This window comes from Malaclemys terrapin, chromosome 7, assembly GCF_027887155.1.
Source record: "Malaclemys terrapin pileata isolate rMalTer1 chromosome 7, rMalTer1.hap1, whole genome shotgun sequence".
Taxonomy (NCBI): Eukaryota; Metazoa; Chordata; order Testudines; family Emydidae; genus Malaclemys; species Malaclemys terrapin.
Window position 1 is genome coordinate 90,170,644 of NC_071511.1, and position 16,849 is coordinate 90,187,492.

The 16,849-nt window shown below is 39.7% G+C and overlaps 1 protein-coding gene across 1 annotated transcript in view; it reads left to right on the forward strand.

The window, feature by feature from the left end:
• The window catches only part of PCDH15 (protocadherin related 15), a 1,464,924-nt gene that overhangs the window by 311,976 nt on the left and 1,136,099 nt on the right, over positions 1 to 16,849 (forward strand). Inside the window, exon 3 of the mRNA XM_054035363.1 lies at positions 14,944 to 15,021. The gene's annotated coding sequence lies outside the window, so the exon portion shown is untranslated. The remainder of the gene's footprint in view (positions 1 to 14,943; positions 15,022 to 16,849) is intronic.

Genomic DNA, 16,849 nt, shown 5'->3' on the forward strand with positions numbered 1-16,849 from the left:
TAATAGTTTTTGTTGCTTTTTTTAAAATCGTCTGGTGCTTAGATGAGTATCCTAATGAATTCATAGCCTTCTGTGTAGTTTTATGTATCTCATTTAGTTGATAGAAAATGTATTTCAAAAATCCTCTCTCTTTAAAAGAATTTGTATCATTTATGGGGAATGGGGATGAGAAAGTTTGAGGGAATGAAGAGTTCTCTTTGAAGAGCTAGATTAGATACGTGGGCTTGCATCACAATGTGTCTTTTAAAATCAGCTACAATGCATTTGAAGTAACTGGTTTTACAAACTTCCTCAAATGTCTGTGATACAGTAGCTGATCTTTTAAACTATTACAGAAGGCTGGTAATATGGAAATAATTGCCTCTATTCTGATTTTCTTGTGTATTCATTTTTTCCAGAGTAAAGTAGCTACAAAAACCACAATTTATTCTATATGAAAAGGTGTGGCAAATGAAGGATAAGTGTATTATTCTGTATGAATATTATATCAACAGTTTACCTGTTTAACATCATTCTATCTAACTAAATGGAGTTAAATCAAAGGAGGCTTTTAGGGAGAGAAAACAGGAAATGAAACAATGGTCAGAGATAAGAGAAGGGTAAAAGAAAGAAGGGTAGATTAGAAAAGGAAGCTTTTCATGTCTGTCATCTCTTCAGATCTAGATCTGAGTGAAATAGTTACCATTTGCTTAGCCTTAATTAAATGAATGAATGGTCTTAATCTAGATGTCCACATCACAAAATCTGGGACCATGGTGGCACACTTGCTTGCATTCTTATCAAAGAGGTTATGGATTACATCGTTACCTATTGCTTTAAGGGTGGGGTGTGAGAGGCACAGACGCTGCAAATGCAGAGTGGGTCAGTGTGATGATACTGTCTACAGCCCAGGGACCAGAAAGGCTGGGGAGTTGATAAAGGGCAAGGCCAATAGGAGAGGCCCCTTTCCCCTGGACTAGGTGGAGCAGCACACACCCTCCCACTTCTTTGAAGTGCTGTGATGGGGTTTACAAACCCCACACTACAAGGGGTTAAGGGATTATTTTGGGCTCAGCCAGCCCTGCCCTGCCACATCTGCAGCAAATGCTCCACCTGCTGGAGGAATTAAAAGACAATGAATTAGCTCATTTGGGTGGCAGAGCTGGAGGTGAACAGACCTCCAGCTCACAACTCCAGGAGCGCAGTGCGAAGCCTAAAAGTTGTGATACAGTTGCCCAAAGGGGCCCTCCCTGAGGGAAGGGAGGACCTACCCCAGAGACAACTAGAGAGGGAAGTATCCTGTGGATCTTGACATTGGTAAGCCCCTTTTACTTATTGGTTTGGATTTCCCCACTCGGTGAAAGGCTTGGAATAAACTGATCCGGGGGGGGGGGGGGGGGGAATGAGATGAAGAGGCCCAGGGAGGAGAGCCTTAAGCAGCCTTGGTTGCTAGGCCACTGGTAGCCCAAAGGGCTCTAGGTCAGAGTCCAGTGGAGTGGGAAGGCCTGGGCTCCCCTCCCCACAACCCCCTTTGCAATCAGGGGTTACAGCTGTGACCATCAGGCTACACTTCCCAACCAGACCCCTGAGTAAGGACTATTAAAGTGCCAAAATACCAGGTTTGGTCGGGACCCACTGTGGACATTGTGCTAGCCACTCCTTTCATGGAGGGCTAGGGAAAAAATTCTCTCACCATCAGATTGGCCAAGGTGGAGTGGGGGGAGAGTTGTCTTCCCCATAGCAGGTTCAGAGGGGTCTGTTTCTGTGAGTAGGGAAGAGAGTTACATAATGAAGTTGCAGCATCATAGCCTAAGTGAAGGACAGATGTCCAGTGCAGGTACTTGATAGGGAGAGGGTACAGTGACTGGATAAATGTCTTGGTAAAGGACTTAAAGGAGGTGTTTGTTAGAGGAACTGAAGGAGGGTGGGTTTCAGGGCTGCTATGACTGGCATGACAGGGAGCCAACACCCCTTTCCTTTACAGTCCACCTGAACCCTCATTAGTCCCAGCAGTGGATTGGCTGGGGACCAGGATGGAAAAAGTAGGTGGAAGCCCTCTGGTAGATATTGAAATGATCATGGAGTTGCCTGCATTCACTTCTATCTGCCCAGTAGTCCCAGACATCTAATTATAAAATTGCAGCCTGATTAAAACCACATCCAGAGTCTCCTGTCCTTTTGGTGTAGCTGGACAATACTGCAGTAAGCCACTTCTAGTTGCAGAAAATGCTTTTTTTCTAATATGTGTTTGCAAAGCAACATTGATCTACAAGGGAATGAATCTTTTAAAGAATAAATCACTTCAGAAATGTTTTATTATACATAGCCACTCACTGTCCTTCTATATAGTTCTTGGCTTCTAAATCACCAAACACATATTCTATAAAATGTAATTTAGAGAACTGCATGGTCTATGATAGCTATCTCAGCAGGAAAAAAGTAATGGTGATATGCACGCTTTTGACCAAGGTTAAAGATGAGTTTGGGTAGTTATGATTACATACTGTGATAGAGAATGTCTTTCCAGACTTCACACTTATATTACAATTCATAATATTAGCACTTCTTTAAAAAATAAAAGGTCCCACACCACACTACTTGTTAAGTATTGAAACTACTTTAGTAGAACACGCACAATAAGCCTTGTGTTCACAGCCAAAATCCTCTACATCTTTTTGAAACTAAAGCCAGTGTTTTTATTTGATATGTCTTGCCTACCATTCTTTAAGATAAATGCCTATGCCCTTAATCTGAAATAGTTTTTCACTTGTATCTTTTCATCTTGTAGCAAATCACTCTATGCTGAGATCTTTTCGAAATCAACATAGAATTGGCAAAGCCTTCACTAATTTAGTATTGCTTTTATCCACATGAAAGAAGGATCTTTCTTAAACCTGTTGGAGAAGTTGCTTTAACAGGATTCCTTTTGATGAGATGAAAGTATATTGGGTAGAATTGGCAATTTTTACCATTTTGCTAGCTACACAAAACAATAGTGCAGATTTCTTCTGTGCTTAACAAAAAAAACAAACTCCTGTATTTCCAGCACGGAGACGCTGAAAGTCACAGTGTCAATTCTACTTACAGTTGTCATGGCACATTTTTATGGGCTGAATCTTAGCCATGTGATTATTAGTATTTAGGCTTAGAATGGAAAACTGGTGAGATATGGAACTAGGAGATCTAGGACTATGAAAAAAGTATGATTATTTAAAATTAAGTACCAGCAGGTATGTATTTTTCTTGGTTTTAAATATGAGTAGGTTTAAAAAATTCCATCTGCTAATTTGTGAGAGAGAGAGATGTCAACATCTTTCTGGTAATAGATGAAAGGGTATGCAATATTCCAGGTGCAGAGGGGTGTGTGTGTGTGTGTGTGTAAACTGCCCTGTATTGATGATTTCCTTGTTTTTGATGATTTTGTCTATGGAACCCAAAATTGTATTGACCTTCTTTAGTTTTTTTGCCGCTATGTTGCACTGCAAGTTCAGGTTTAGATTTCTCTTCACTACTGCCAGAGGGGTGGGATTTTCAAAAGCACCTGAGTGAGTTAGGAGGACAAATCCCATGTAATGAAAGTTAGCTGGGCTTGTGCTCCTAATTCATTAAATGTGCCTTTGAAAATCCATCTTAAATCTTTCAGTATTACTGCTTCCAAGGTGTCTCTCCCTCACGCTCGGTATCAATGTAATACAGATATGTTAGTTTGCATTCTTCCAAGTTAAATATTGTATTATTCCATTGAGCTTTCCCTTTGCTGCTGCTGTTAATCATTTACATTGTGGTAGCACCTAGAGTCCTGAACCAGATCAGGACCTCAATTGTGCTAGGTTCTGTACAGATATATGCTAAATAAAAGTCCTTGCCCTGAAGAGTTGACAGTCTAATTAGACAGGTCATAAAAGGAGGATGAGATAAGCAAGTGGGTAGGGAGGAGAGATTAACCAAATACTATGATACTTTAGGCCAAATTAGCTGTATTTGCTAGTCTTACCCAATCAATAGCAATAATCACAACTTGTGCCATGTTGAGCTGTTATCAGTTTCCTGTCTGCATCAAGGAAAAGGTGACGTCTCAGCAGGAAGTGAGAGGAGAAGGTGGTGGCTTTATAGATTTTGCTCAGGAGCTTTTGCATTTATATTATGTTTTTGCTTGACAGGTGCTTGTGGCTACTTTCCATTTTGTGCTATCTATAGATATGTCCCTTCTACTGGAACACTAAGGAACTGTAGTTAGTTTGTATCAGATAACAGAGGAGTAACAGTACCAAAAAAGGCAGGGTTAGAGACCAGGGTTGAAAATGCAGCAAGGTCATATTTCTAGTTGTAGTTGGCCTTCTTTCCGGGGCTGATCGCTAACCTCCCCAGTAATACTGCAACTCTCAACCACATTAGAGACACCGTGTAACATGGCTTATGCACATCTGGTTGTCACTGGAGATTGTTGAACCTGCAGCCCATGTGCTACAAGGAGCAAAGGGAGAAATATAAAACATGAAATACTGGATTCTTTGGAGCTGTGATTTCTTCAGGTCCAGGAGCAAGCAAGTTGTGTTAGGGGTGGGGGGTCAGTGATTCTGAGCCTAATGGTGATGGATGTCAGGTAGGAGGGCAAAGAGTTTGGAGCATGGGGGAAGGGGGTTACGCATGATAGGGTGAAGTTGTTCTGAGCTATGAAGAGGTTAAGCAGCACAAGGATGGATTCTCAGCCTACCGGGATAGGTGTTTGTATATCCGGGATGGAGAGGTATTTCTGAGCTGCAGTATGTTGAAGGGAGCTTGGAGGGGAATGGGCTGGGATTGGCAAATTTATTGCAGGGGAGAATGAGAATATAGGTGGATGTATGGAGCTGTATGGCAGGGAAAGAGTTTGATTGTATGGGAGGAAGTTGGGACTAGGAGAGAATCATGAAGAATTGTTGGGTAAATACTATTTTCTCCTACCTTATCCTTTAAAGTAAGGTGTCCCAGTTTTTCATTCTGAAAGCAGAAGGTGGTGTGCGGGTGAGGGGGAAGAGACCATTTTTCTTCCTTATTCTCCACCAAAACGCTAATCTTTGATGTCCCCAACCAGTGTTTTTCATTTTGATCAAGCTACTGAGATACATGTGTCTGGGGGTATTGAGCAAGGAGAGCATTCTGCTAGCTGCAACTCCACTAATTATTCTGGATACCAGTCATCTTTGCTCTTGTCTCATTGATCAAAAGCACCATAGGCAGTAACTGATCTTTCAAGCACTTAAATGAAAAGATTCCTCTGAATCCTTGAATCCACTGTGGACATAGGCTGATAAAACTAGTGCATTCTCTTACTTGTTTGCAGTACATGTAGTTGTATGAAAATCACGTATCTCCCACTAAGATCAGTCATATAAATCATTTCTTCCTGTACTCAGAGGGCCCGAATGATCAGTTTCAACACTGATTTTGACATAGCATTGGTAGTGTTTTACTCACTTTCCTACTGCCTCCCGTTTCTCAGCATTAACTACTTGTGCAACCCAGAGGGAGAATGTGGTGGCAAGTCAGAGTTAACACGCAGATTTTTTTTCCTCTTCTCCTCCCATAGGTTCTTCTACAAGAAGGGGCATGAGGTCTTATGACTCTGAATATTTTTGAACCTCAGAACTTTTTAGTATTTGAAAAGTACCCTTTGGTATCCAATGGGGCAGTAACAGTTTGACAGTTGAAGCAATTAGTTTTGTCCTATTGCAGTTCTGAGACTAGGAAGAATGGCAAAAGAGATTTCTGGCTTTTTAATTTTTAAATTGTTTTAAATACTCTTATTTTTATCAGTCGTGTTCCTTATCCAGACAGTCTTTTATTTCTGAGTAACTAAATCAAACAGTTATTGATGAGGATAATGTATAGAATACTGTAAAATGCACACCATGCTTTACAAACAGAGTAAGAGCTGTTCTCTGCCCCAGGGGAACTGTCCAACTGAGAGACAGGACAGAAGTTCAGCTAAGGGAGGGCATGTGAGGGAGTAGTGAGAGAGAGGTAAAAAGAATCCCTTTAAAAACATTAAGGATGGATTTGAAGGAGTGGGTCAGGGTGCATAGTTGGCAAGAACTGGGAGTTGAGTCTAAGCATAGGGATCTGTATGAAGCGAAGAGTGAGAGAAGGAAACAAAAAAAGCCCATTCAGGAGAAAAATTTGGGAGGAACAAAGGGAATGAAAGAAGAATGAGGAGACAATGGCAGATATTAAAGGTGTATATCAAGCTCTTAAATTTCATGTCATAAAGACTGAAGCAATGACCAGAGGGAGAGGGGTGATATATCAGACTAGCAGAAAAAGAAGGGATTTTAGCAATAGTGATTTTTGGTTCTGCTGGAGAAGGCAGAGTTGAAAGACAAAGACCCTCAATAGAGAGATGGTCACGGCATAAAAAGTACGAGTAAGGAATAGATAGGAAAGGTGCATTTTTGGTCATGTTTATTCAGGAAGAAACTGTAGGACCAGCAAGAATTTAGACATGATGGGAAAAGTAGCATGTGGACTTGAAAATGATGAGGAAGCTGCAAGCCTGGGTGATGGGGAGGTGAATAGATGGTTCAATTGAGAACCAATAAGTGGAATGATATTGGAAAGAAAAATAAACCTTACTTGGAGGATATGGGGCTGATCCATAATAGTTCATGAATACTATGTATGTCATGGCAGTTAGAATTGTACAGTTATGACTATATTGGGTTATTGAAATGTTTACACACAAATGCTTGTTTAGTTTAATAGTGGAGTTATTAGGAAATCAAGAAGGTAACGCAATGGTTCCAGAAGAGTAACCTCCACAGCAGGGTTATTGAGACAATGCCTAAGCTACTAGCTGGAAAGATGCTATCTCCAGGCTCCAACCAAGATAAAAGACTCATTTGCCTAAGGCAGGAAGCCAACACATCAGGAGGAATACAACTTAATTAGTTTTAAGAGAGATCTGGACAAATTTGAGTGGGATTGTGTGACATGATTGCTTGTGGTGGTGGGTGGGTCAGGACTATCTGGAGGTCCTTCCAGTTCATGTCTTATGTTCCTAAAATATTATGCTTGAGGGCTTCAACAGGAACCAGAAAGAAAATCATCCCACTCCAAAAATGTATTCAAGAGTTTGGGGGTTTTTTTGGTTTTGTATTGTCTTTCTCCTCTGAAGCATCAGAGATGGTCACAGCTGGATATGAGACACTGGACAGGGTGGGCTAGTGCTCTGAGATAGTACCAAGCATTCTCCCTCAGGTGCATGGCTGGCTGGTTCTGGCTCACATGCTCAGGGTCTAACTGCCCACTATATGTGGGGTCAGAGTGGAATTTTCCCACAGGTCAGATTGGCAGAGAGCTTGATGGGGTTTTTGCCTTCCTCTTCTTTTTGGTCAAGGGGTGTGTGCTGGCCACAGGGGACCTGAAAGGGCAGGTGGGCACATACAGCCAATTAACAGGCAAACAAGGGAGTTTTAGGCTGAGTGAAGAGCCTTGATTAGAAAGAAGCTCACCTGTGAGGGAATAGGTGTGGGCTTCTATAAAGTCAGGAGGCTGGCAATAATGTAGAGCTAGGCTGTTGTTAATATTATGGTGGTTGATTATTCTTTATTTTTATTGTCACATTCAGCATCACAGAGGGGAAATATACTTACCTTTGGGACCAATGCTATGTCTGCCCTTTTGGGGTTTTTTGTTTGTTTGTTTGTTTTTTTATCCTTCCACATTCTCTTTTCTCTGTTTCTTTCTTGTAATTTTCTTTGTGACAGCATTCTTCCCTTTTCATTGCCATCCCTTCAGCAACTCCCAGTCTCCCCAGTCCCTATCAATGGGCTTAACTCCACCCCTTTTCCTATTCCAACTATTGAGAAAATCAGTGAAAGGAGAACAAGTAGGAAATTTGATTCATGTTAACGGAAGATTTCAAAATATATCCTGTAACTCAAATTTCTTCAAATGATTGTAGTTGTGTACAAAGTAGTACGATTTACAGTTAAAGAAGAATATTCCTACTAGTATATAAAACTGTGGTGCACAGTATAGCTTTTTGGAATCAGTGGCAATGTAAAATGTATCTTTTGTGTGTTATAAAACATTACTGAATGTATTTCTATAAATTCTGTTTGACAGACATGCATTTGTCTCCACAATTCAGCCATTTCCCCCATACACTAATGTATCTGTTTTCCTTTCTATCCATCTGTTTCTCTCTCCTCCTAGTCAGTATTTCCAAATCAAATTTTGCTCTTACCATCTATTGGTGTAACTAATTACACAATTTGGCCATCCCTTACTAACCTATCACATTGTATACACTTTTGTTTTTAGAATTACTATAATTTCATTTTGCAATATAAGAAGTCAGATTTGATTACAGTGAAAAGTGAACAGTCATGTCACAGGAGCATATCTACAATTGTTCAGTATGGGATACATTTTATAGCTTCTTTAATTCAATGTAGAATGGGACTTTATATGCAAAAGGATTTTTGATCAAACCTACTTGATTCAGCAGAAGTTTGACTAACAAGGAGATGATAGAATTTGCAGTATATAAAATTTACAAAGCATTTAAAATATGTAACTTAGTTCATATATATCTTTTGGTAGATTAAAGGTGAGGAGCCTACAATTGTCATAATATGATCTAATAGTGCATAGCTTTATGCATACATAGCATGTCTGAATGCCACTCAACGTTCTTATTAGTTGAAATTCTTTCCTTCAGACATTTTGTTCAACAATGTACTTGTGCCAATACAAGTCCAAAGGTCAATCTTATTAGAATATATTCATCACTATCTTTCTGCTTCAACTGTAAAGTCTTATAAGGTATGTAGTGCAGGGAATAAAATGTGCTCGTAATACAATAAGATGGAAGAATAATGCATTTGTTTCCAAGTACACAGAGAAGCTCAGAAACCTGATTTCCGCCCCCCACACCCCAAACTTCTATTGTAGTAATGACTATTGCAGATCATTGCAGTGTAGTACCAAAGACTGAAATTCAGATGCCTGATAAACACTTCTCAAAGAGAAACCAAATGTGAAAATAATTTTAAGCAGTCTTTTATAGAGTATTAACTTCATGGTGAAGAGACAGGGTATATCTGAAGTTAAGAGCTCACAATGAAAGAGGAACTGTAGTTTGCTTCTTGTACTAGACTTTAACCTTGAACTTCTTACAAATCCTGGCACTGATTTGTGGTGCTCTGTATAAAGATTTGTCAGTACATCCATTATAAGCATCATTTGAGTATTTTGCCTTAAATTAGAAGAAAAATAAAGAAACAATTATTTAAAAAAAAAATGGAGTGATTGACTTTTTAAAAAAATTTATTTGATGCATTCTTATTAAATGTATGTGTATATTTTCCTACTTAAATCATCAATTCTGTCCCAAAATTCCATATTAATGTAATAGGTTAGTTGCCTTTCACCTAAAGATATTCAGAATTCAGCTTCTCTTAGATATGAAATTAAAATAAATTTTGTTTCCACCTGATTCTTAGTGGACTTTTGCCCAGCTTCAGATAGCAGTATGCCTCGTTGTTTAGATTACTAAATAAAATGGATGTAAATAGTATTGCACCCTGTTATCATATTGCAGATATCATTTCTACTTTCCCTAGCATCTTAGAATATCTTCACCTTTCAGTAATTTTACTAAAAGCTAACTTACATTTGAGCTGAATATGAACACATTTTAAGTGTAAACATTTAAACACTATGGCATTTACATATGGGAGGCAACATTCTGCTATCAACTGAACCAATGACAAAATTGGGGGTGGAGAAAACAGTGATACTCTTTCAAGGTCTATCCATTTGAAAATACTGTTTTCATTGGGCTTGGCTCCCCCTGGGTAGGGGCTGTATGCACTTATTGGCTCTGCTGGTTTCCTTAGTTCCCTTAGGTGACACTTGAATGCACTCTGGTTTCTGTACCTGCTATCTGCTTGTTGATGGCAAAGGCTCATAATTGGGGGGGGGGGGGGGGGAGGGAAGACAGGAAATGCTCATTGCACCAAGGTGAGGTGTCTGTCATGGTAGTTTGTGCACATTTTTGTAATACAATCCTCTTCGTAGGGTTTGATCAGCAATGAAATGGCTAAATAGTGACGTTTAAATTATCATTGTTAGGCATCTGACAATGTACTAGAAAAATGAGTCTGAAGCAATAGTGCTGAAAGGTCTGAACTATCTGCAAACACAGGCAGACTTTACTGTTTTGTTTATACTTGGTTCATATTTAGAAAGTTTTATTCACAGCTCTGAGGGCTTAGGGACATAGTATTTTTCAATTATAGCTTAAGTTTTGGCAGAAAGAAAAAATTCTTCCTCTCCCAGAAAACAAGAAAACTAGTCCAGGTTACTAAGCTACCTTGAGATGGTCCATTTCAAGCCCTGAATTTATACCTCTTGATTTCAACAAAAATAAAGGGCAGTTATGTAAGGGAGAATGATTCCAAACTTGGCTTCCTACATCTGAATCCATTCCCCTATCAGGACAGAATCACCAGTAGAAGGTCAGTGGGAACAGTGAAAGTTAGCCAAACTCTGTGGAGATTGTAAAACATGCTGTCAATTAATTTGTTAGTGATATGGGCAGGGCATAAATTTGTGGTCCAGATGCAGCTGTGGTCTTTGCACATACGTAGTTACATACAACTAAAAACACATGGCTGAGATTTGTTTCTTTAAAAAAAAAAAATCTGATGATCTCTTCCACATTCTGGATGCTATGGTCCTAACTCCCCCACCCCCTTTCATTTTGTAGGTTTGTGGACTGTTTTGTAAGTTTAGGGAATATAGAGTGCAATAGTAGTCTTCCAGTCACTGGTCTATTCATGATTCAGTGCACTACAGCAGGAAACATGCAATTGGTAGGCATGGGAGGGCCTTTGAAAATTTCACATGACAAAAATTCATGAATTTGTTTCACACAGATTTCTAATACTCAACATTACATTTTCCACAAAACTTTAAAGTCACGTGTATATATGGAGACCAGCTTCTGAAATCTACGTTTGCTGTCATACTTCACACATCTGAAATTTCATACAGAAATATCATTGGCCTAGGAAGGAACAGATACAATTGTTCAGACACCCTAGCTCTTTCAGGGCAAAAGTAGCCAAGGATGAAAGTGCTTTCACTTCTATACCTAGCCTTTCACCTCTAAACTAGAGCAGAAGATCAAATTGAGGCAATAAGGTGTTGGCAATTTCAAGGAAGGGGAACAAATGCTAGATCTTTCTTTGGAGGAGGGGAATGCAATGGACCAGAGATGTAATCGACTTTCTTTTGGTGCTTGTCTAACACAATATGATAGGTCTTGAGCAGGCTATGGAGTATTATGAGCACTAGTCATTCACTAAGAAACACAGGTTCATCCTGCTGTTGTGTAGCTGGAGGACAACGATTTTTTTCAGGTGGTAATGCAGGTAACTAGTGTGTCATGAGGTGGTAGTCATGAAAGAGGGCACTTTGCTCGCTCCATCACCAGGCAGCTCCTCTGATAGTATTACAACTGGTACATTAGGATGGACTGCTAGCTCTTCATGGTTTTTGGGCTCTTGTGTAGTTTCCTCAGTTGTTGGCAAATGCCCTGCCAATGCCTTTTGTCTTTGGCATGCAGAGATCCCACTTTTCATTATGTGTTGCATTTAGTATATTTCCATCACTAGAAACACATCATGATATCAAAATTGCATCTTGGTTTTTTTACAGAAACATGAACGATGCAGAGGGAGATTTCAAATACTACGCCCAACATGGAATACTAGGGATATCTTTCAGCCAGAAGTCTTGCCATCAAATACATAGGAATTCAGCCTCTTCCCCTCAAGCCACTATTTTCACAATTATCGCCTGCGGGCCGCTTCCAGCCTGTCAGACGTTTTTATCCAGCCCTCGAGCTCCCACCGGGGAGCGGGATTGGGGGGTTGCCCTGATCCAGTGCTCCAGCTGGGGAGCGGGGCTGGGGGTCTGCCCTACTCTACCCGCCCAGCACTCCCTAGCCCCCAACTCACAATTCTACCATCTTCTGGCACACACAGAGCCACACTGTGCAGGCACAACTTCACCATGCTGTTTTGGGGATTGGAACCCTGCCTCTACATGGCAGCCCTGCCCCTACATGGCTGCATGCCAGTCCCCTCCTGGTCTCCTACAGCCCCACCCTCAAGAGCCTAGGAGCTGCACTTGTCCCAGCTAGGGTGCCTCTGCCTGTGGCAGTGCCTGGTACAGCCACCTTGGTGTCACTGCCAGCAGGGCCCCTAGGAGTCCCCAATATCACCCCTGTAAGAGCCCCTCCATGCCACACCCCATGAGTCTCCCACCTTGGTAACATCCTTTTATAGAGCCCCCAATGCTACACCCCATAAAGTCCCCTTCCCCACCAGGCATTCATGGCCTGCCATACGATTTCCATACCCAGATGCATCTCTCAGGCCAAAAAGTTTGCCCACCCCTGACCTCCCAAGTGGATGCTCACCTTTTCAGAGAAACATTTTGCAGCATGATTTTTCTGGCAGTGACCCTTTAAATTTGGCAAAGACAAATGTCTACATCCCTAAAGGTGACCACTAGGCAGCTGTCTCCCTCCCTTTCAGTTGGTTTGGTGTGTCTATTACATGTTCCTTTGCCTTATCATTGAAAAGAATGGCGCATCCTCACATAGCCTCTTCTTTTGCCAAAGAGTAGTGTCTACTCACCTTCCTGACCACACAGAGCAGGCTCAGTCAATCAGGAAACCAGAGCCACTACTTCATTACTAATCACAACCAATAAATCATCTGGGCATTCAAAAAACTGATGTGGAAAGTATGTTATAGTATTATGAAATTATCCTCTAACAAAGACACTTCTAAATGAAATTTCCAAGTAACACAATTTTGTGATGGGGCTGTGTATTTTTCTTTCCACTAAATATATAAATATTTATAATAAAGAAACTAACTTCAAATAACCAAGCTCACTAAATGTACCCAAACATGCAATGCCTAGGTACATACAAACTGCTCCTCTGACTGGTTTCTTACAGCTTCTAAAACATAGAACACAATGAGTGCCACAAGAGTTCTCAAGGTAGTTAAAGGGATACTACCCTATTCCTTCTAAACATAAATGTTTCACCCAAGCCTTGTTAAGAAGCATAATTGGATGAATTAAAACCCTGATTCTAGCTTGAGGTTTTTTAAAGTGTGGCTATTCTTAAAAACTGGGAGCTGTTTGTTGTTGTTTGGTATTCGAACCGCCTCCTTCAAGAATGTGTGCTCAATAATATTTTTCAACTGTTGCTAGTGTTGTTATGGATAATGCAAAAGCCTTACTGCCACAAAGCCTGGAGAGAGACCTACCTTAATCAAATGTACCCTGTTTTATTACTGCAGAATTAGAGGAGGTGGAGCCATTGCTGTATGAGATAGCTAAATAAATCTTTTACTCTATCGCAGTGGCACTGCTAAATAGATGATGGTACGAACTGAAGTGTACAGTACTGTCTGTTTTATAATTCCAGGGAGTTGCCAATTATTCATAGGGATTGATTGATAAGGTTTACTCTGATTTCTCCTTTTGAAGGCGGTGTTGTGCAGCAAAGCAAGTTACCTTTCAGTTCAATTTTTTTCACTTTAGCCAATACTAAACAGACCTCAGAAGTAGCACATTTTTAAAGTTGATGAGTCGAGTGTTGCCTCGCAGACACTTCTGCTTGTTCGTTTGTAAGCCGAATATGTGCCTTATAAAGATTACATGATATTACAATCAGGCTGATAATTGATAGGTTGTATTTTTGTTTGTTTGAGTATATTTTGTGCGTATGTACAGAATGCTATAAGGTGTCTCTCTCTCTCTCTCTCTCTCTCTCTGTCCCCCCCCCTTATTGAAGAGGGGGGGAAAGGGAGGGGGCCTTATCACAGGAAATTTCAAGTGTTGCACACATTCAAATCTGAGGGAAGACTATGTACATTTTAAGAGTATACTATAAAATGCATGTATGTATGAAAGCTATTTATTTGTGTTTGTGGTAGATGTACACATCTTCACAAAATAAGTGGGTTTTGCCCTTTCCAGTTTCTGTGTCTTTTCATGTTTGTTCATAACCATTTAATTACAGTACTTTTTTGTGTTCAATACCTGTTTTTAATTTTCAACTCCGATTCTACATGACCTATTTAGAAAAGAGCCACTTTATTTCAACAAATGTGCTATACCAGAATACTGCAATGCTTTCTCACTTGTATATAAATTTATTTTGTGCAACAGCAGCCTAAGAAAATTGTTGACTGAAAGCAAAGAAATAAATCATTTTTTTTTTAAAGTGGGCATTCTTTAGCCATAGGGATTCTCATATTTAAAAATGGTTTTCAGAATTTTGGTGAGCTGGCTTTCACTTGCTTCTGTTTTATTTCTGTGTATGTGTGTGTTGGTTTTCATTTAAGATAGTATCTCTGTGATTTTAAATATAGCTCCAATGCCTGTGGTGTAAGGAAATTAGAATTGTGACATAGTGATACATTGATCTGTTTTTGAAATCATACACATTCAGAAGTAACCATCCATCTATTCATACAGCACTTTAGTTTTATTGAGCATACTTACTGTAAATGTTTAAATGTGCCTCATGTTAGCATAATAAACTGTTTTAAAGTGTCATGTTTGAGTTGACTTTGTGCTTGCTTTGTTAGTTCTTTGGTCAAATGCCATAAGAAAATATGCACATGAGAATATTTTTCTCTATCGTGGAAGTAGAGGCTGTTACCTGAAGTGTAGATGATGGGATACACTGTGAGACATTAGTTATAAATCTAACCAATGCTCCTTATGAAATGCTCTGACTTATGAATGTAAGATTTACTTTTCCAAACTTGCTATAATTTATCTCCAACATGGCAATGTTCTGAAAGAAAATGAAATGCATCCACACTGTGCACTTGAGGTAAAGACCTTGATGTAGTATTAATCAATACCACTGTCTTCTAGGAAGATGGGGATATAATTCACCTGACACACTTGAAGCAGCTGTCATTTGGCTAGCTGACAGAGAGACAAGACAATAGGGTAAGTAGAACCTATTGTTTTGTTACTATAGACTGTTTGTTTATTTTTCCTTGTCCTCTGGCTAAATAATTTCAGGATGGTTTTTAGCTGCTTATGAATATTGGCTTTAGATAATGTTGCCCCTGTATAATTGATCTAGATGATAACAAGTATTATCCAAGATGAAATAAGTGTTAGTATAAGGTTTTATAAAAGCAGGAGTTTGTCTCCAGAGATGTGAAGTGCCAGTTGCTTTTCCTCTTATACATTTATAACAAGCAATTCTATTCAGTTTAGATTTATTCTTCTTCATTCATTGCCTCATTCTGTTAGAGGACATTTTTGGCAGTAAAGTAGTAGACTCATCGCATCTATCATGACATGTCAAAAATCTGTCAGATCGATGGCTCTTTTTGAACTTTGCTGTTTCAGAAAAACATAGCTGAGCAGAAGTTTGACATTTTTGAGATGGAAATCAATCTTCTTCTATTTGTTGTTTCTGAACTAAGGCTTATGCTGTGATTACAGAAGCAATGGCTATAAAATGTTTGGGATACAAAATGAGAACAGAAACATTTAGATAAAATTTTGACAGATGTTGTCTTACTGTAACATAAACAGTGGAAACAATGCTATAAGAGATGTTCAAAGTTAAGAAAAATGAATCGGTGGCTTGCTGCTATTGTAAACATGTAAAAAATGTAATATACACCTCTGTACAGTTACTTAAGGGTAGAGAAATTAAACTTCAGTCCAGTCAATGGCAAACTACTGTATAGTACATTTAGCAGGAGGGCAATGTCAAAGGTTTAGTGGATGAAAGTGAATGTTAAAAAGTCCTTTCTTAGACTCTTCAGTATGAAAGGTGCTGTATGAATCTTAAGCTGGGAAATTTATTATTTTGCTAGGGACTGGCTGAAACCTTGATTAAGCTGGTGACTGTAACAACTTCCCTTCATTCTCACTATATAAAAGAAACAGATAAGCTGCTGTTGTGGTAAAATATCTGAAACAATAGGAGCTATCAGCCAGAATGCAGGCCACACTTAAGGTCAGTCAGGAGCTGAGCTATGTGGGTGGAGGGTTTTCCTTGAAGGCAAAATGCAGAGGGCTTGGTATTGCTTGGTGGGGGAGGCAGGAATATGAGAGAGGGAGATGCAGCCAGAAACACCAGAGAAACAGACAGAGAAGGTAATGGACAGCCAGGGAAGTACTTGAAGAGTGACCTCAAGAGGAGGCTAAGAGAGAGCTTTTGGGTTAGTGCTGGCTGGAAAAGAGAGGCTTGGAGTCTTGAGTGAGGAAACTCTCTGGCGTCCTACTGTGGTCAGGGAAATAGGACATTGAGTATATTCTTTGGAAATAAACAGGATTGCATCACAGAAATACCACACTCCATTGGAAGAGACACCAATGGAAATGACCAGTGCTTAATTTGTAATGAAAGAGGTGCTAGGGCTCAAGCAATTTTATTTTTATATTCATAACTGATGCAGCAAACCCAGAGGTGCTGGGGCTATGAAGTGCCAAGTTTAGAGGTGCTGGGACTTGGCCCTGGCAAACCCTGAGACAAATTTAAGCACTGGAAACAACACACAAATACCTTGAATATTGGCTAACCCCTCATGTCAAAAGGGGTAACATTATACTGAAAGTGTTGCTGTTTTCTGGGGCTATAAGAGACAGATCATCTCCATATATGTATGGATATAATGACCCTCAGCTTTCCTTAACTTTTTTATTCTTCTTAATTTTGTTAAAGTTCCTTCAGAACAAATTTGAATGCCATTTATATATTTTAAATGAACTAAAACAAAGTTAAGGTAATCAGATGCCCTAGTATCAAAGTATG